Raw genomic sequence first — 22,719 nt, forward strand, 5'->3', positions numbered from 1 at the left:
GGATATTTTTCTGACCTAGTTAGGCATGTGGTCGACCTTCAATCATGGTATTTTACATTCCTGCCAGGGTCGCCATTGTCTAAATATTCTGCATGGTGTCTGTTTGTTCTATATCGTTTCTCCCTACCACTTTCGTGCAACGACGCTCTGAGGGAATTGACTAGTTTGAACCTGGGACCTGTTGCTGGTAAGGAGACGACAGACCACACATGACATGTAGAATTCAGAAGAGTTCAGTGAGACTAGCGATGATATAACCAAATACTTAATGATTTCAGCGTCAGCTCCACTGCACTCCCTGTAAAAGAATCTTAATACTAACTAAATTTAGTGGAAGGGGTTCAAGACTTTCCTAATTTTAGTTAGCTGGTAAAATAACGTCGAAAAAGCAGTTAAGTTTACCATTGGAAATTTTATTCTATTCACAAAACATTGTTTATAAATTGCACTATTGATAAAAAGAAATGTTTTAGTACAGGATGGTAAAAACCGACTGCATTCAGCAGAAATGTGAACGAATATTCCCTGAGTGGGTTTCCAAGTTCTACAATGGATCGATGGATGACCAATGCCATATCACATCTGTAATCTAGGTTTAATTTAAGTTTAACTATCAAAATGGTCTACAGTGACCCTCAATTATCTTTAATTACTTATCTAACGTGTCGTAAATTACAGTGGCTGATGTGGCTTCTCAGTAACTATACAAAAGAAAAATCATCGCGTTTCTGATTTTTACTTCAAGTGGCAAATGTGAACACCATGAGCTTTAATTGACGATCGACACTAGTATTACGTAAAGGGGATGTAACAGATGAGGCTTCTGCAGTTCTGAGTGAAGCGTTATGCACACAAAAATGCGGCATTGTGTGCGATCATTCCCTTGTCGGTGTTCGTCAGGGGGCGGCGGCTGGCGCAGGTCCATCCAGCTCGCCCTCTCGGAAGTAACTCTGTTCTAACTTCTCCTTACTACAATTTACCAAAGTTGGTTTAAAAAAAACTATCTGGCTGTGTTTTCATCTGACCAATCAGGGTCTCAATTTTAACCTTAAGCTCCACCTACAAAAATTCTGTCTATCCAATGAGAAACGTTATGCTTTTCGTGGTGGGGCAATGTTTTTAAAGTTTGCAACGTAACAGAGATGTGAAAAAGTCTCACGCTATAACTTGCAGCTGGTGTGGTCCTTTTAGCGTTATCGTAAGATCTATACTGTTCTTCTGGAGGGCTCTAGCATTTAACATTGGCTGGGAGGTGGTCTTGACGTAACAGAGACGCGAAAAAATCTCACGCTAAAACTTTCAGGTGGTGCGGTCCTAGCAGTTAGCTGGCAACGTGGGTGTCCGTCCGTCCCTTATCTTAGGACCTTCCAGCTTAACACGGTTCTGTTCTCGGCTTCTGTTCTCGTTTCTCCCCTCGCAACTGCGTCTGTCTCACGGTGGGAAGGTATGACATACAATTAGGTATTCTTGTGTTAGTCTGTGGTAATCCATTTGCTCACTCGTTACTCGTATTACTTTGGTTAATTTAATGTCACGATTTATTCGGAGCTATGTGACATACTACTGGATTTGCTTATCATGTCAGGGTTTTCATGGAAGGTGTTGGATTTGCCTGACACCTTACAGGGAATCGTCATTTTAAATTTTAATAAGAAATTTGGAGTTTACTAACCAGGACAGTTGTAGGTACATTGTTATATTTAATTAATCATATGACATGTCCAACGAGTGCTATGAATTTTTAAAGTCAGAAATACTAAACATATGCCGAGCCGTCTAAGGCGTAGCAGTCGTGGGCTGTGAGGCGGAGGTTCGAGTCCTCCCTTGGGCATGGTTGTGTGTGTTTGTCCTTAGGATAATTTAAGTTAAGTACTGTGTAAGCTTAGGGACTGATGAAAAAAAAGGTTGAAATGGCTCTGGGCACTATGCGACTTAACGTCTGAGGTCAGCAGTCGCGTAGAACTGAGAACTAATTAAACCTAACAAACTTAAGGACATCACACACAGCCATGCCCGAGGCAGATTCGAACCTGCGACTGTAGCAGTCGCTCGGCTCTTGACTGTAGCGCCTAGAACCGCACTGCCACTCCGGCCGGCTAGGGACTGATGACCTTAGCAGTTAAGTCCCATAAGATTTCACACACATTTGAACTAAACATATGTAGGTAAGTGCCTATGTCCCTTTACTCAAAGGCAGCTAAGTGCCAAAGGTAGCTTCAGTCTTAGTACCAGTACAAAGTACAAATCAGTCCATATTAGTGTGACGCAAGTTCTCACAAAACAGTCTCTATTTTCCATCCAAATATCGTATCGTTGATAACAAGTCTTCTTTGCTACGTACTCTCTGGGCTTAAATTCTGTTGAATGTTATATTTCTGATGTGAGAAGCCTCCACTCCTTTTTAGACTACACTCCTGGAAATGGAAAAAAGAACACATTGACACCGGTGTGTCAGACCCACCATACTTGCTCCGGACACTGCGAGAGGGCTGTACAAGCAATGATCACACGCACGGCACAGCGGACACACCAGGAACCGCGGTGTTGGCCGTCGAATGGCGCTAGCTGCGCAGCATTTGTGCACCGCCGCCGTCAGTGTCAGCCAGTTTGCCGTGGCATACGGAGCTCCATCGCAGTCTTTAACACTGGTAGCATGCCGCGACAGCGTGGACGTGAACCGTATGTGCAGTTGACGGGCTTTGAGCGAGGGCGTATAGTGGGCATGCGGGAGGCCGGGTGGACGTACCGCCGAATTGCTCAACACGTGGGGCGTGAGGTCTCCACAGTACATCGATGTTGTCGCCAGTGGTCGGCGGAAGTTGCACGTGCCCGTCGACCTGGGACCGGACCGCAGCGACGCACGAATGCACGCCAAGACCGTAGGATCCTACGCAGTGCCGTAGGGGACCGCACCGCCACTTCCCAGCAAATTAGGGACACTGTTGCTCCTGGGGTATCGGCGAGGACCATTCGCAACCGTCTCCATGAAGCTGGGCTACGGTCCCGCACACCGTTAGGCCGTCTTCCGCTCACGCCCCAACATCGTGCAGCCCGCCTCCAGTGGTGTCGCGACAGGCGTGAATGGAGGGACGAATGGAGACGTGTCGTCTTCAGCGACGAGAGTCGCTTCTGCCTTGGTGCCAATGATGGTCGTATGCGTGTTTGGCGCCGTGCAGGTGAGCGCCACAATCAGGACTGCATACGACCGAGGCACACAGGGCCAACACTCGGCATCATGGTGTGGGGAGCGATCTCCTACACTGGCCGTACACCACTGGTGATCGTCGAGGGGCACTGAATAGTGCACGGTACATCCAAACCGTCATCGAACCCATCGTTCTACCATTCGTAGACCGGCAAGGGAACTTGCTGATCCAATAGGACAATGCACGTCCGCATGTATCCCGTGCCACCCAACGTGCTCTAGAAGGTGTAAGTCAACTACCCTGGCCAGCAAGATATCCGGATGTGTCCCCCATTGAGCATGTTTGGGACTGGATGAAGCGTCGTCTCACGCGGTCTGCACGTCCAGCACGAACGCTGGTCCAACTGAGGCGCCAGGTGGAAATGGCATGGCAAGCCGTTCCACAGGACTACATCCAGCATCTCTACGATCGTCTCCATGGGAGAATAGCAGCCTGCATTGCTGCGAAAGGTGGATATACACTGTACTAGTGCCGACATTGTGCATGCTCTGTTGCCTGTGTCTATGTGCCTGTGGTTCTGTCAGTGTGATCATGTGATGTATCTGACCCCAGGAATGTGTCAATAAAGTTTCCCCTTCCTGGGACGATGAATTCACGGTGTTCTTATTTCAATTTCCAGGAGTGTATTACCTTTTTCCAAGTTGCCGATTCTCTGATAGCATATTTCACTTCTGCGACTCCGCAGTTATTTGTGGGGAAACCTACCATCGTTACCTTTGAGATCTGCGACTTCTTTTCGTTGGTATCCAGGAATCGGGAACAGACTGAATATTGATGAAATTTCTTTCAATTAAGTCAACGACTTCAAATTCGTTAACATATGTAGCAGATCTTATAGTATCGTGCAGGTCCTCTGATACAAATGTCTCTTCTTCTCTACGCTCTCTGATACAAATGACTCCTCGTAGTTCCCACCGCATGCCAGGTAACTATGGCCGGATACTAAGAACTCCACGCGACACCGGATAAACTAAACGGAACATCATTCTGTTTATATTCAAATCAGCTACTCGTACGTAGCAGATTTTCAGTTAATAGGTAAAGAACATAACAAAGCTTCTATCTTATATGAACATCCATGTATGGACTAAACTAATCACTTTGGAAGATACCCACGTCTTGCGTACATTGGCATTGTTACGTATATGGGTTGTAATGCAAACGCTAATTTATGTAAAAAACGGCACGTAGCAGGTTGTAGGTTTCACTGTTCATTCATATTCAAACGTTTGGAAGAGTGTTCATGGAAACACTTGCACATTCTCTGTAGTTCCACCGTCAAATAGTCCGTGGAAAAAATAAGCATGTAAATCTATCCGCTTAACTATCTTGTTTCGAATGTCGTTTATCCCTACGCTGTTGGAAATAAATAAAATATTTTCACATTCCAAGTAGAAATTTCGTTATGCAGGTGTTCGGAAAATTGTCTCACAGCAACGAAACCGTCCTCTTTTTTCAGTTATTTGCATCCTGAGAGTGACCCTCTTTGTCGTTAAATTAGTTTAAAAGCAGGGCGTTAACAGTTTAGTCGCCTACATTACAAGTGCTTAGTGCGTCTCCAGTTATTTTGATCCCTTTGCGATAGTCTTCCAATTTTCCATGGCCTGTTAACAAGGCCATAAAATTTGCTGCTAGTCGTAGCAACGAGCTGGCCCTCTTCGAAGTTTTTCGAGGTCCTCCGTCAATCCTATCTGATAAGGATGTGCCATAACGCGTAGAAGAGGACGGACAAGTGTTGTATAGGCAATCTCTTTAGATATGTTGCGTCTTCTAAGTGGTCTACCAATAAAATCCAGTCTTCGATGCACCTTCCCCATGTATTTTCTGTGTGACGGTTTCAGTTTTAAGTTGTTTGTTACTGTAGTCCCTAGGTCTGTAGTTGAACATACGATATTTAAATTTTCGTTATTTATAGTGTAATCGAAATTTAACAGAATTTTTTATCACTCTTCTGGTGTTTAGAGACCGAGCGAGATGGTGCAATGGATTCGCGTTCGGGAGGGCGACAGTTCAATCCGCGTCCGGCCATCCAGAGTTATGTTTTTCCGTGATTTACCTAAATCGCTCCAGGCAAATTACGGGGTGGTTCCTTTGAAAGGGCATGTTCAATTTTCTTTTCCAATCTTGGTACCGTCCTGGCCTGTGCTCTGTCTCTAATGACCTCAGTGTCGGGACGTTAAAGCCTTATAGGTATTAAGAAGAGCAGGGGACATATAACATTTCCTTAGGAGAAATCTCGATGTTACTTTGGCTCCACTAAATGACTTCCCGTCAGTTACTGCGTACTGTGACTTTTGTGACAGGAAATCATAAGTTCAGTCGCGCAACTGGTACGATACTCCATTAAGTAGACGCCGCTAGTGGAGAACAGCGTCAAAGAACTTCTGGAAATCAAGAAATATGGAACCAACTTCAGACCCTCTGCCAGTAACACTCATTACTTCATGTAGATAAACCGTTATTTGTAATTTCCCCGAACGATATTTCCTGAACGTATCGTTCTTTTTTTATAATGACAGAAAGTACACTGATGGAAGAAAAAATCGCAACACCGAAAAGGAGTTGCGCTACGTCCACGAATGTTGGCACACCTGTTTATACCATATAGGACTGACTGAGTACATCGAAAAAGTTCAAAGAAGGGCAGCGCGTTTTGTATTATCGTGAAATATGTAAGAGAGTGTCACAGAAATGATACAGGATTTGGCATGGACATCATTAAAAGAAAGGCGTTTTTCGTTGTGACGGAATCTTCTCATGAAATTCCAAGCACCAACTTTCTCCTCCGAATGCGAAAATATTTTGTTGACACCGACTTACATAGAGAGGAACGATCACGAAGATAAAATAAGGGAAATAAGAGCTCGTACGGAAAGATATAGGTGTTCATTCTTCCCGCGCGCTATACGAGATTGGAATAATAGAGAATTGTGAAGGTGGTTCGATGAATGTTCTGACAGGCACTTAAATGTGATTTGCAGAGTATCCATGTAGATGTAGATACTTCTACACTCCTGGAAATTGAAATAAGAACACCGTGAATTCATTGTCCCAGGAAGGGGAAACTTTATTGACACATTCCTGGGGTCAGATACATCACATGATCACACTGACAGAACCACAGGCACATAGACACAGGCAACAGAGCATGCACAATGTCGGCACTAGTACAGTGTATATCCACCTTTCGCAGCAATGCAGGCTGCTATTCTCCCATGGAGACGATCGTAGAGATGCTGGATGTAGTCCTGTGGAACGGCTTGCCAGGCCATTTCCACCTGGCGCCTCAGTTGGACCAGCGTTCGTGCTGGACGTGCAGACCGCGTGAGACGACGCTTCATCCAGTCCCAAACATGCTCAATGGGGGACACATCCGGAGATCTTGCTGGCCAGGGTAGTTGACTTACACCTTCTAGAGCACGTTGGGTGGCACGGGATACATGCGGACGTGCATTGTCCTGTTGGAACAGCAAGTTCCCTTGCCGGTCTAGGAATGGTAGAACGATGGGTTCGATGAGAGTTTGGATGTACCGTGCACTATTCAGTGTCCCCTCGACGATCACCAGTGGTGTACGGCCAGTGTAGGAGATCGCTCCCCACACCATGATGCCGGGTGTTGGCCCTGTGTGCCTCGGTCGTATGCAGTCCTGATTGTGGCGCTCACCTGCACGGCGCCAAACACGCATACAACCATCATTGGCTCCAAGGCAGAAGCGACTCTCATCGCTGAAGACGACACGTCTCCATTCGTCCCTCCATTCACGCCTGTCGCGACACCACTGGAGGCGGGCTGCACGATGTTGGGGCGTGAGCGGAAGACGGCCTAACGGTGTGCGGGACCGTAGCCCAGCTTCATGGAGACGGTTGCGAATGGTCCTCGCCGATACCCCAGGAGCAACAGTGTCCCTAATTTGCTGGGAAGTGGCGGTGCGGTCCCCTACGGCACTGCGTAGGATCCTACGGTCTTGGCGTGCATTCGTGCGTCGCTGCGGTCCGGTCCCAGGTCGACGGGCACGTGCACCTTCCGCCGACCACTGGCGACAACATCGATGTACTGTGGAGACCTCACGCCCCACGTGTTGAGCAATTCGGCGGTACGTCCACCCGGCCTCCCGCATGCCCACTATACGCCCTCGCTCAAAGCCCGTCAACTGCACATACGGTTCACGTCCACGCTGTCGCGGCATGCTACCAGTGTTAAAGACTGCGATGGAGCTCCGTATGCCACGGCAAACTGGCTGACACTGACGGCGGCGGTGCACAAATGCTGCGCAGCTAGCGCCATTCGACGGCCAATACCGCGGTTCCTGGTGTGTCCGCTGTGCCGTGCGTGTGATCATTGCTTGTACAGCCCTCTCGCAGTGTCCGGAGCAAGTATGGTGGGTCTGACACACCGGTGTCAATGTGTTCTTTTTTCCATTTCCAGGAGTGTATATCTGAAAGATGATGTCTGTTTAAATTTTCCACCAGGTACGTAATAGCGGCGCTTGCAGTGCCACTATGAGGATGAAAACAGCTTTGCTTTAAGTACACGGTGCAATTGTCGTGAGCGTTAATTACCTGTGAGATTAGACAGGGTGAGATCATGTCGTGAAGTATGCCTTTAAGGCGGCAAACACGCTGTTATCAACACTCACTGAATCTGAACTAGATTATGTAATAGGGCTACGAGAAGGTGGCTGTTCCTCCTGCGATACTGCAGAAATACGTCGTATGAATGTAGCCACTGTCCATGATTACTGGCAGCGTTGGTCATGAGAATGTACGGTTGCAAGAAGACCTGGCTCCTGACGGCCACGAGTCACTACAGAGAGGGAAGACATATTCCGCATATGGCTCTGGTGCATCATACTGCATCTGCAGCAGCAATTTAAGCTGCAATTGGCCCCACTGTCACACAACGAACCGTTAGAAACGTTTTACTTCAAGAAAACCTCCGAGACCGGTGCTGTGTAGCGTGCGTTCCACTGAGCCGAAACCACTGCCATTTGTGACTTCAGTGTTGTCAAGAGAGAACTTATTGGAGAGCGGGATGGAGGCTCGGTGCCAGCGATGGCTGTGTATTGGTTAGAAGGCGGCCAGCAGAGAGCCTGCAGTTAACCTGTCTACGTGCTGGCCACACTGGACCTGCACCTCGTATTATTGTCTAGTGTCTGATTTTGTATGACAGCAAGAGAACTGTAATGGTTATCCCACGCACACTGATTGCAAAATTGTACGACCTGTTGTGCTGCCATTCATGAACAGCATTCCAGTAGGTGTTATCCAACAGGATAACGCTCGAACACGTACTGCTGTTGTAACTCAACATACTCTACACAGTCTTCCCTACATCGATCGCCCAAATTCAGCAGGTATGGAACTGCAGCCAACAGTCTGACATCCAGCACCTGTACAATACAATGCATGAATATTTGCATGCTTGCATTCAATGTTCTGGTGATTACACAGGTTATTAATGTAGCAGCAAATTCAAATTTAGAATGGATTATTTCGCGGGTACTTTAGCCTGTGATCTTGGACTGTTAATCACTTAAATATTTTACCTAGAAAAATATATTCCTCAAATTTCATTACTGTAAGGTAATTACATTTTACCATGATTTTTACCGTCACTGTACGTATACGTTCCAAAATCCTGTTACAATTAGACGTGAATAATAGTGTATAAATTTATATCCCGCAAACACTTACAATTAAAGCTTCCTAAAACTTAGATTTCTATTCAGCAACAAGTTTCTGTTTACCAGAATTTTTTCCTTGCTATTTTCTCTCATTATTTTATATCCTCTTTACGTCTGCCATTTTCATCACAAAAACAAAACTCATGTACTACTTTGAGTGTGGCATGTGCTAATCTAATTCCCTTATCAATCTGTGAATTAATTCCACTTCATTTCATTACAATTTACCTTGCATTTGTTGATGCTCATCTAGAAATCTTTTTCAAGACATTATCTATTCAGTTCCACTGATATTTATGTCGTTGGAGTATCTGACAGCACTACAAAAGCATCAACAAATCCTTAAAATATTTATTTCTGTTCCTTGAAATCAAGTCCCTTTCCAGCTTTCTTTTTGCTTACGTTTACAGCTCATACGGAGAACAGGTCACCAACATGTCTCACTTCCGACTCAGCTACTGAGTGCATTGCTTGTCCTTAGACTCTTGTCTCTGTAGTCTCGTTTTTCTCTCCGTGTATTAACTACTATCTTCAGAATTTCGAGTGTACTCCAGCTAATATTGTCAATAGGTGAGGAAAGTGAACTCCGCCACTTACATGTTCTTTATTACATTTAATGGAAATGATGAGTTAGTAGTACATTGTCATGTTGTTGTCCAATTCAGATTCTATTCCTGCAAATTGTTTCACATACTGTACAGTCACTCCACTCAAGATACACTCGGTCTCCTTACAAACCAAGTTTAGTTGGTTTAGTTGGCTACGGATAAGTACTCACCTCCCTATCTGTGGTTACTCAATCACGCACGCCGTGGAGTGCCATCGACCCGAAGATAGTTGGCTCAAACGCTGGTGGCGAAAGATGTTTTTCTAACTTGTATCTGATGCAGTATCTGAATGCAGCACCAATCAGAGGAGTGCAATTTATGGAAGAGTGAGCATGTGCGATGCTGGTCATTAGTGCTCTTCCGTTAATTTCTTTGTCTACTCATTCAATCGTGGTCAACAAATGACATAACCTCGTAAGACTTAATTGTTAATTTACTTTTTTTGTGTGTCCATTCTACCCAATTTAACTGGAGTAATTCTGTGCGACGGATATTTGTATACTTGCTTGTCGTTGGATTCCAAGCATTATCATAGATATCAGTGACGGCTTAAAGATGCACGAGGCCTGTAGACCAGATGAAGTATGGCGTTTGTATTCAGCATTTCTTTTGTTTTGTGACAACAGTCTTCTGCCTGGTTTGACACGCCCGTTCTTGTCCTCCCCTGTGCTGAGCTCATGCACTCAACGTTCTCAGTAATCTGTTGGATATATAGCAGTCTCTGTCTTCCCCTACTGTTTTTACCGTGTCCAGCTCCCTTAGGTGCCATCGTGGTTATTCCTTGATGTCTCAACACACGTCCTATCATCCTGTTCCTACTCCTTGTCAACGTTTCCCACATGTTCCTCTCCTCGCCGATTTTGCGGAAATCTTCAGTTCTCAGTGCTTCAAAATCCTCCCACAGCATCTAAAGTATCTCGTTGTGGGTGATGTACAGACAACCAGAGAAAGATGCCAAGGTAACTGAGAACAACAGAACTTCATTGCTACACACTGACATGGGCAACAGAAAGCAGATTCCTAGTGGAGAAAAATGTAAAGATAGTCCTGATCTGCTGAAAGAAAGTCGCTAATACGATGCAGTTCTTGAAGCTGCAAGTTGGGCACTCAGTCTGTCCTAATCGATAAGCACGGACGTTGGCACGGTCAGTATAGGCTGCACTGGCAATGGAGGAAACACTTGCGGCACATACACTCCTGGAAATTGAAATAAGAACACCGTGATTTCATTGTCCCAGGAAGGGGAAACTTTATTGACACATTCCTGGAGTCAGATACATCACATGATCACACTGACAGAACCACAGGCACATAGACACAGGCAACAGAGCATGCACAATGTCGGCACTAGTACAGTGTATATCCACCTTTCGCAGCAATGCAGGCTGCTATTCTTCCATGGAGACGATCGTAGAGATGCTGGATGTAGTCCTGTGGAACGGCTTGCCATGCCATTTCCACCTGGCGCCTCAGTTGGACCAGCGTTCGTGCTGGACGTGCAGACCGCGTGAGACGACGCTTCATCCAGTCCCAAACATGCTCAATGGGGGACACATCCGGAGATCTTGCTGGCCAGGGTAGTTGACTTACACCTTCTAGAGCACGTTGGGTGGCACGGGATACATGCGGACGTGCATTGTCCTGTTGGAACAGCAAGTTCCCTTGCCGGTCTAGGAATGGTAGAACGATGGGTTCGATGACAGTTTGGATGTACCGTGCACTATTCAGTGTCCCCTCGACGATCACCAGTGGTGTACGGCCAGTGTAGGAGATCGCTCCCCACACCATGATGCCGGGTGTTGGCCCTGTGTGCCTCGGTCGTATGCAGTCCTGATTGTGGCGCTCACCTGCACGGCGCCAAACACGCATATGACCATCATTGGCACCAAGGCAGAAGCGACTCTCATCGCTGAAGACGACACGTCTCCATTCGTCCCTCCATTCACGCCTGTCGCGACACCACTGGAGGCGGGCTGCACGATGTTGGGGCGTGAGCGGAAGACGGCCTAACGGTGTGCGGGACCGTAGCCCAGCTTCATGGAGACGGTTGCGAATGGTCCTCGCCAATACTCCAGGAGCAACAGTGTCCCTAATTTGCTGGGAAGTGGCGGTGCGGTCCCCTACGGCACTGCGTAGGATCCTACGGTCTTGGCGTGCATCCGTGCGTCGCTGCGGTCCGGTCCCAGGTAGACGGGCACGTGCACCTTCCGCCGACCACTGGCGACAACATCGATGTACTGTGGAGACCTCACGCCCCACGTGTTGAGCAATTCGGCGGTACGTCAACCCGGCCTCCCGCATGCCCACTATACGCCCTCGCTCAAAGCCCGTCAACTGCACATACGGTTCACGTCCACGCTGTCGCGGCATGCTACCAGTGTTAAAGACTGCGATGGAGCTCCGTATGCCACGGCAAACTGGCTGACACTGACGGCGGCGGTGCACAAATGCTGCGCAGCTAGCGCCATTCGACGGCCAACACCGCGGTCCCTGGTGTGTCCGCTGTGCCGTGCGTGTGATCATTGCATGTACAGCCCTCTCGCAGTGTCCGGAGCAAGTATGGTGGGTCTGACACACCGGTGTCAATGTGTTCTTTTTTCCATTTTCAGGAGTGTAGAAAGTAGAACGTCGATGTCCTGGATGGGACTCGCACTGGCTGGCGAGATGTTGGCGGGTTTCCTACAAAAGCGCCCAAGGAGGAATACCAGGAAGTTGTATGGTGCCACGTGACTCGCGGAAACAAGCTAGCACCAGCTGTATCCGGCGAATATGACGTCCTCAGTACTGCAGCGTATGTCGCAGTCAATGAGGAGCTGCGCTAGCGTGAAGGCGTCTGACAGGGCAGCAACCCGCAGCACTCTGTTGTGTGGCGTGTGGCTGAATAGTTAAGCACCAGCTGTGAGCTACGTTCCTCTTCCTTCGGAGGATATGGCGAATCCATCTCGCTGCTTGGATGGTTGTTGTGGCGAAGATGGCAGCCGAAGGTATGACCGTATCACATCACCAACCTTTCAGTACGCTTCTTTTCCAGATCTGCCACAGTTCACGACTGACTTACGTACAATGCTGTGCAAAATGCATGTTTTCAGAGATTTCTTCATTCAGTGTGTAATGTAATAAAATAAAAAATTTATTTATTTGTGACTATTAGTGCAAAGTAATAAAATAAAGTATGTGCTGTGGCTTATATAAAAAATGAAACACACATTAACGCAATGGCTCAGCATAAAATAGAAATAACTAATGTTGAATATTATTAACTGTGTAATATGTTGTTTAATTTAGCCCGACGTGTATAAGCACTCAGTAACTAGCTCAGTTCTCAGGGTAGTTACGTAATCGTCGATAATTGATTGTCCTTTTCTTATTTCCCATGTGCTTATTGCACCAGAGAATATTTGCCAAGTCTGTTCCTTGAACACTACTGTAATACGTAACTTATCGTGGTTTCGTCTCGATTCCCCAATATAAGATAACAAGAGTAGCATCTACAAATGAAATCCTATAGTGGAACTGGAATCCTGTGACCAGACCTTTTCTGCCTCGGATGTTATCTCGTTATATAAAGGAAATCTGTAAATGAAATTGTTAAATTATTAGTAGCTGACTCCGGTATCGTGGGATCTGAAATAAAGTTAATTGTCCTAACCGACGGCACGTCTCGTAGATGAGCTAAAAGAAAAATGTTAAAGATTTTTATAAGATGGCGCCTACCAATGAAAATTATTTGTTAAGGGCCATATCTACTTAACGCAGTCTAGGTATCAGACAGATTGACAATATACACAAATTCTTTTGACAAAATAACCATTATATTTTTCGGGTTTTAAGTACAACTTGCATTATAAGCTGGTACAGCAAGATGAGCTTTACACAAGAACGTCCTCTTAGTTCCGAATCCAAGAAGATAAGATAAACGAATGACAAAGGAAAGATAGTTCATGCATAGAAGCACAAGAGTCCATGGAATAACATGTCCATTGTAGTTCTATCTCTTTTTCTTTGGCGTACTTGTCGATTATTTATAAAATTTATCGTATTGTTTAGTTTACTTTTTTTTAAACTCAAGTTCACCCAGGAGAAACAGTACAAGTGGTGGCCGATGTTAGATATTGGTAGACTTTTATAGCGCCAGACGTATCACTTTGCCTATGTTAGACATCTTTTTACATCTAATTTGTTTTGTGTTATTTGTTATTTCGCTTGCAGACCAGGAAAATCGTTTCACTTCGTCAATGAGGAGTGTGTCGGGGTCATGCCTCGGGTCCAGTGAGTTGTACACTGTCCTGCTTATAAGAGGACTCTCTTTTGGTGGACTCTGAGCAGGAGAGACGGCTTACAGTGGGGGGACGGAAAACGTAGGTAATCGGTGACGTAGGTGTGTAAGCGGTGACGTAGGTGTGTAAGCGGACGTGCAAGGGCCAGTGTACTAGACGTTGCCAGTATTGACGTCAAAGGTATTTTTCTAATAGAGAGCTGAGAGCTTGGCTGGCGGCCCGAGGCGATGTGGCTGTTGTGTTGCCGTGCTTTCCGTTGCTAGTACTGCTACGGGCTGCATCAGGACTGAGTCTTCCTTGGGTTCCCTGCTCGGGAACAGAGTCCAGAAATTGCAGCCATTTGCTCCACGGTGAGCATCGTCTGTGAGAATTCTCGAAAAATCTGTCTCTGTCATCGGCAGTTTGTTGTGCTGAAGAAGTGTGGTGCCTACATCCCTGTGTGGTTTGAAGCTAGTAGTCATATGGACGCATGGTGATTGACTGGTTCTTTGCTAAACCAACTGCCAACAGCTCACTCTCTCTCTCTTAGAGCAATTGGTTTGCCTATTAGGGTTTGTTCCTCTTAAGAAAACTGCGCCCCTTTCTGCACTTGACGCCAGTTCAGAGAAGAATCCCCGAAAATTTAGCTCTTGTCTTTCTCATAGCCGAACTCTCTCCCATCTGGCTTCTTTCGTTGTCCATGTCTCAGCTTTTTTCGACCTGTAGGAGTGTTCCTCTTATTTTGTGGAAACTATCTATGCCAATCGCAAGAGCCCTACCATTAAAGTGCGTCGAAATCTCGGCACTTACTCCTTCCTAGTTGGTTTCCGCCAATCGGACGATTTGTTCCCACTCGAGACGCCTAAAACTTACATGCGTACATCACATGTGTACCACTCGCTGTTCACATGATCAACTGCGTCACTGGTTTTGTTCATATCCTTTTGGAATTCCGAAGCGCAGTTTTCTAAGGCTTCTTTCTGTCCTACTTCTGGTGGCCCATTATTTGCTTTGCAGTATGTATCACCTGTCTGGTCGCTGACTCCCAACACGGGACGCCCCGTAAGGGGTTTTCATGGTGCCTCCCATGGTGCGGCCTCTGCTTCTGCCCGTGCCAGCTTCCACGCAAAATGTTTCCTCTCACTGCTTGTTTCACCTTCTGTTCATTGACATGCATTATATATGAGTGGTGTGATAATACTGTCGATTGAGTTTCATACCTTTTGCATTGCATACTTATAGGCAAATCTGCTCATTACCGCCAAAGTATGTTAGGTGTCATATTCACCATACCTTTAAGATGTATAAAACTCTTATGTAACGTGCAAAATTGACCATCATTTATTCTGCCAGTTTACAACGTTGATATATTTCCTTGAAACTTGGTTAAAGCTTAAAGTGAGGCTCGAGTAAAACTGTATCCCTTAAAGTCTGTTGGTTCTAAAGAAAAGGTGATAAGGATTCTATAAGGTTGATATTGTTTTAAAGCAAAGAGGCATATGTGCTTTGAGTTCTTTAAATGTTTGTATGTTCTCAAGAAAGGAGACATTTATGCTTGGAGCTTGTGATATGATAGTAAAGAGTTTTGATGTTCAATAAATTAGTCATAAGTATTGGTAAGTAACAAGCGATATTCAATAAGCTTCCCAGCTCTTTCTCTATGACCTGACTGTTGTGTCCATTATCTTGGTATTAGTTTGTTGGTGACCGTATAAGCCTACTTTGCGGTCCCCGGTTTCGATGTTAGTTTTATCGCAAATTTACTTTCTGATAATGTTCAATAGCGTCGTTCTTCTTCAGTTTATTCTCAATCCATAGCATGTACTGTTCATTTCATTCAACATCTCCTGTAATTATTCTTCACCTTAGCATTATATAATCATTTCTTTTAAAGACAATAACTTACTTCGACATAACTTGTAATGGCAACAACTAATAAAATTTTATTTTGATAAAAATTTAAGTGTCGTCTTGCCATTTATGAATAATTAAGCCCTCTGTCTGAAAATTAAATAAAGTTATTGCTTCAATACCTACTTAGACCATTTAAGCACTGAAATTCACCAAGTGACCAGTGTGTTCCTGCTTTATTCGATTTAAGTGGAAAAAGTACAGAAACGAGTGCAGCCTGTTTTTACCGCTGCTCTAATTATCGGCAAGCAGAAAGTAGAGTGGCCCCAATTTCGCGTGTCCACTGGTATGGAAAGTGTCGACTTTAATTTCAGCTCATGTAAAAAAGTAAAATGCTTTGTATTACAAACATACAAACTTTATATCTTTGGATAGAACCAAATTTCGCAATTCATTCCATAGTAGTCTGCTACAAGGGAAAAGTTCACTGACTATCGACTGGAAGATTCTGGTTGTTCAAATGCGTGTGAAATCTTATGGGACTTAACTGCTAAGGTCATCAGTCCCAAAGCTTACACACTACTTAAATTATTCTAAGGACAAACACACACACCCATGCCCGAGGGAGGATTCGAACCTCCGCCGGGACTAGCCGCATAGTCCATGATTGCAGCGCCTGTAGACCGCTCGGCTAATCCCGCGCGGCAAGATTCTAGTCCATCAACATTGTGGTTATCACTGAAAGAACGATACATTGTGACATTTAGTGGGAGACATAAAGCGTGATGTTGTATGTAAAAGGGTTAAGCATTACTGTACGAATGTAAACTTTAAATGAACATGATAGGCAAGCCTATTGTAAACGTGCTCTGGTGAACTAGGAATCAATACTGAAGTTGCAACAGGATCCACAGCTATGATAAAGTTCTTGAAAGATATTAGTTTCCTGAATTGGAATTTTTTATAGCCATTTTATTCTTATTATGTATACTATGACGTTTCGGACGTGTAGCTATTTTCAAGCAAACTGCTGAAACCGTGAAAAACACTTGTTTTAGATGACACACACATCTTTTATGGCGTGCTGTGTGGCTGGCCAGGTTTGATAGTTTTAGCCATAATAGCCAGTTCTATACAAGCAGTAGCACACAGTCAAGAAAATTACTAATGCATGGGAGTATAATAATGTTGGGTCAGATACTGATGAGAAACTGAGTGATTTTGAATATCCAATTAAAATTTGTGACGTATCGAAAACAGATAGCAAACTGAACAAATAGGTCCACATATACTGATTTGTTGAAGCGTACAAGGTATACATAAAATGTGGAAGATGATAATATGAATTTACTACATTGTTGTTAGATATAAATGTATTAAATTATTATTATTATTAGCACTACATTTTAATTCGAAAGAAAGTTAGATAAACATCTGGAAGACATTACACCAGTTACTACAGAATTACTACGAACTGGAGGATAAAATCACGTTTAAAAATTATCAGAATATTACGCGGCGCAGGAAACGGTGGTAATGGAGAGTTGCTGGAGGTTGTGCAGGTGGAAAGCCAATGCACAATACATCCCTCGTAGCGGATGGGTGTATAACGTGCGGTAATTCACGGCGGATCTGTAAAAGTGCCTTTTGTCATTTATGTTGATTTCGAAAGTTTACTGGATAAAATTACAGTTATCAATCAAATCAAAATGAATCATATGCAGTAAAGTATTAAAAATATTGACCATTAAGTATCTGTTATTTCAGGAAATATTCTCACAAACATTGTAAACATCCTGTTGTATACAGAGGTACATATGCATTTAAAGAGTTAAATAAAATAGTCAAAACAGATGGTGAGCTGATAAGTAACAAATATTGAGAAATAAAACCAATAAAATCATTTAAAAAAGAAGAAAAAGTATTATTTTATAGAGCTATGTCAGATTAGTGACAAATTTATAAAATTTTGTTAGTTTATTTGAAAACATGTGGTAAATTAGTGATTTTTAAGTATTGTGTTTTGTGGTTTCGTATGAGCTATTTATTTTAAGGCTGCAGAAAACTTAGATTTACATTCCATGAGGTTTCATGTTTGCAGCTGCATGGCTTCGACATCTTGCCACGAAACTTAGGCTGATAACTATTCAGTCTAAACTGGCATGAAACAAGTATTGGTTTTTATAAACTTTCTGTAACAAGAGACGTTGCTGGTTGCATTCATACAAAAATGTGGGAATGGCGGCGGTTGCCAGCAATCCAAGATAAGTTTTGTATGAGTTTTACACCGTGTACATGAAGATAAGTGAATGATTGTCATCTAGAACGTGTGGAAAGACCTCGATATCTCCTGGCTGAAAGCCCGAAACCCCATAGAAGGTTTATTACGACAGGAAAACATCAAAAATGTTAAACGTACTTGTGTTCTGGTTTTGCTGTTTTCTTTGAAGTTTTTTTGTATACCAGAAAAATTGTGTAAAACTCTAAGAATTTCGAAGGGTACCAAAAATTGATCCATTAACACTATTTTACATTTACTCATGAAGTAACCCATAAAAACTAAAAATTTTCAAAATCAAGGCATCACCGTGCGTTTTATTAGATACGAATTGAAGACATAACATTTTAGCACACGAAGTTTGGAGCCCAGGAATTATTTGGTTTTATATTTTCATCTAAAACCAACTTAGTTAAATTCTCCCATTGAAGTTTATCTGCACGAAATGTAAACAAAAAATTGCAATAGTAAAATGTTCTCAGGTTAAAATAAACAGACGTTCTCTATGGGGACTTAAGATAGTGTTACTGATGATCTTCTTATCTGAATTTTCAAGTTCTTAATTTTGGAATGTTGTCGACACTAGTGTTGGTATACTGGACTTTATTAATAGCGAGCTCTAACGTGGGTGGAATTATGGCTGTAGAATCAAAAATATTGAATTAAATTTTGGCCCACAGGTCAGCAGTTTGCGAGTTAATTATGAATGTTTGGTTACAAACCGTTGATGATTACATTTTTGTTTATGAAGCATTGTGCTCGTTGGTATAAATATATTTGAAATGTAAATTATTAGATTGGATTCTAATCTAATTGGTCTCAAATTTCCCACATGGTTTACCTTTACAAGAAACAGTATTTCACCATACTACGCACAGAAATTTACTGTACACTGTTAACAATAATGGACGTTTTTGACATGGCATCCTGGCATTTGCGTGCAATAGTGAACCTGTCTCTTCTGTGAGTTACGAATTCTTTCAAATTCTCCTGCATCACTTCGTAAACATTGACACTCCTGTATTTGCTAATTCATTTCTTCTATTTTATCAGCAGCAGTGCTGTACAATTAATTTTAAGATAATCCCAGACAGAACTACCGATGAGTTTGAGGTCATGGGGTCTTGGAGGCAAATGAGCTCTAAGAAAACCTGAATAATTCTTCTTAACTTATAAATAGGGTTGCGGAAAACAAATCCCCCAGTTTATTGACCTACATGAAGCTGCTTCTTTGTTACGTATGCACATCCATTTTATGGGATGTTTAACTGTTTGAATCATTTAGTCCCAACCCCTTTCTGAATAAAGCACTTGATTTGTCTGTCGAGCATTTGCAGACAGCCCACCCAAACCAGTGCCCCGTAGTACACCTATGTTACTGACATACCGTTGAGAGCCGAAATCGAAGCTTGCACAACAGCACAACAAGTCTCTTAACAGGAAGTTCAGCTCAGCTGTTCAAAACTGCTTTGGCCATTCTAGCTCAGAGGCTACTGCCACAGGGAACCCATTAACTATTGACCACAGCTATTTGGGCAAGCCAGCAGTGGGTCCTATTCTGGAGCTGCAGAAAGAGAGAGAGATGGCGTGGCACCCCGTTATATGAGTTTGGCCGTTGTTTGCTGTAGGGGGCGCTGACCGCGGCTGCTATTCCAGGGGGCGGTTGCCGGAGGCGGCGTCATTGTTTTGGGATCACAGCATTTATACACACACACGCATCCATCCCACACACCGGCAGAGAGCCATCTGCCCGCCCTTGTTTACATCGTCGCTCGCGAGAAAAGGCTGAGCGCGCGTCGCTTTTGGTCCGCTGTGGGCGCTCAAACAAAGCTGCTCATGTCCGCGAAGTAATATAACGCCAGGCCTTTGCTACACACACAAAAAAGGGAGAAGTGCAGAAATGTGAGAAGATATTTTTAAATCTTTTAAATATTGCTTTTCCTCGCTTTTTCGTAATTAAAGCGTCTGAGCCCTAGTGTAAACTTTGGGGAAAACATGAAGTGGACCCGTGTCGGCTAGTGACACATTGTAAGAAAAATATGAGTTAGGATATTCACTCCAGATACCGACTGAGTGACCACCTTGTACTACAATGGTCTTTCTGACGCTGAATAGTGTAGTGAGTAACTAGTATCTACTGAAGCTGTCAGAAATGGCTATTGTCGTTTTAGTCTTTAGTTTAAACAGGTTTGGCAGCTCTCGGCGTCTATACTTCACAATCCACTTCATCCATGCATGACTGTTGCCAACTACACCTATTTGAACCAGCTTACTATAGTGAAGTTTTGGTCTCCTTATACAATTTCAACCCCAACAGTTCAATACGTTGCCAAATTGAAGGGTCGTTGACGTCGCAAGATGTGTCCTGTCAACGATCTTTTCGTAAATTTCGGTCATATAATTCTTTTCTCCACAGTTCGATTCTGTTCTCCTTCATTAGTTATCCGGCCTGCCCAAATAATTTTCATCATTTCACGAAGTTCTGTTGTCTTCTTGTTAGAACTATCATTCACGTTTCACTTCCATACGAAGCAGTATTCCGCCCAGTAACTATGGACTGCAACACTTAAATGTGTCAAATTTACCTTTTTTTGGAAAATTTTTCTACTTTATCTGAGAGTAGCACCTGCAGTCTACGAACTCAGTTATTTCTCAGATGTATTCAAATCTCTGTCTTCCCCAACAGTTTTCACCCTCCACTGTTCTCTATAGTACCACGCAGGTTATTCCCTGATGTCACAACACAAGTCCTATCATTCGGTCTCTTTTCTTCTAAGTATTTCCCTCACGTTCCTTCCTTCGCCGACTCTGCGGAAAACATCCTCTTATCAGTCCATCTGATTTCCAATATTCTTCTCTAGCACCACATCTAATATGCTTCGAGTCTCTCGTGTTCCGATTTTACGACTATCAGTGATTCAGTACCACACAATGCTATGCTCCAACGTATATTCTCAGAAATTCCTTCCTCAAACTATGGCCTATGTTTGATACCGACAGACTTCTCTTGGCCAGGAATGTTCTCTTTGCTTGTGATAGTCCGTTTTTTTTATCCTTCTTGCTTCATTCGTCATCTGTAATTTTGCTTCCAACGTAGCAGAATTCCTTAATTTCATCAACTTCGTCATCTCCAGTTTTGATGTTACGTTTCTTGCTATTCTTATTTCTGCTACATTTAAATAACTTTGACAGTTTCTGGTTTACTCTCAATCCATAATCTATTCCCATTATACTGTTATTCCATCCAAAAGATCCTGTGATTTTTCTGCACTTTCATTGAGAATAGCCATGTCATCAACGAATCCTATCATTAATACCTGTTCATCCTGAATTTTAATCCCACTCTTGAACCCATCTTTTATTTCCGTGATTGCTTCTTGAAGATATACAAACCGAAAAGTACTGGCGAAAGACTTTCTTACACGCATTTTAATCCGAGCATTTAGTTCTTGGTTTTCCAGTCTTATTGGTCCCTCTTCGTTCTTGTACATATTTTATGTTACCCCTCTTTCCCTAAGTTTACTCCTACTTTTCTCAGAATTTCGAACATATTGACCATTTGACAATATGTAACGCTTTTCCTTCAACCTTGCTTCCATTGTCAAGAACAACGTGAGAACTGCCTCCTTTGCGACTTCACCTTTCCTAAAGCCACAATAATGGTCATCTAACTGATCGTCAGTTTTCTCCTCCTTTCTTCAGTATATTTTTCTTGTGAGTAGCATGAATGCATGAGTTGTTAACCTCATGGTGGGTAGTTTTCGTACTTATCTGTCCTTGCTGTTATCGGAATTGAGTGTTTGGTATTTCTCTGAAAGTCTGGTGGTACGTCGTAATTCTCATAGATTCTATGAACCAACTTGAACAGCCGTTTCGTTGCCACTTCCCCAAAATGGTTTTAGAAATTCTCATAAAATAATATCCACCCCTTCTGCCTTATTTGATTTCAATTCTTCCAGAGGTCTTTTAATTCAGTCTACAACACTGGATGCTCTATGCCATCCATATCGACTACAATTTTTTCTTCTAACACGTCATCATACAAGCCCTCCCCCTAGTAGAGGCCATCAGCGTACTTTCCCACTTAGCTCCTCTTTTTCTGCGTTTAACAGTGGATGTGCTACTACAGTCTTACTGTTACCACTGCTTTTAATTTCATTGAGTTGGCTTTGACTTTTCTGTATGCTAAACCGACTTCCCATCGACCATTTATTTTTCAGTTTCTTCATATGTTTCCAGCAGCCATTTTGCCTGGACTGCTCTTTATTTGCTGTTTATTTTATTACTTGGACATTTTTATACTTCCTTCTTTCGTCGATTAATTGGAGTATTTCATTTGTTGCCAAAGATTTCTTCGCTCTTGAATTATACCTATGGTTTCCAGTCCAACATCATATTTCCCTCTTTACAGATATCCACTTCTTTCCCACTGATCTCCCTATTCTGGTGTTCCTTATCGCAGTACCCAGGTTCAAATGCATCTTGCTATTGCCAGATTTTTATATACCATATATTCTTCCGTTATCTGTGGTCGTGGCAGTCTAGTACGTAGAGCTCTATTAGACCTTGACTTTGACTTGCTAGTATGTATCGCACTTGCGATAGATATTTATTGCTGTGTGTGGGGTAAGGTCCGATGATGGCAACTCAGGTTTGCCGAAAAACCGGTCATCATAAATAAAACTAAAATTAATGATGTTGGCTGTTCAGATGTTTACTTCTGAATTTCATAAGCATATTCACCTTGGCTGATTAAACAACAGCGTCCGTAACACAGTGCAGACTGCCACAGGCATTGTATGTCCCATATACTTTGAATAACATATCGGAACACAT

This window comes from Schistocerca piceifrons, chromosome 5 (genome assembly GCF_021461385.2).
Source record: "Schistocerca piceifrons isolate TAMUIC-IGC-003096 chromosome 5, iqSchPice1.1, whole genome shotgun sequence".
Lineage (NCBI taxonomy): Eukaryota > Metazoa > Arthropoda > Insecta > Orthoptera > Acrididae > Schistocerca > Schistocerca piceifrons.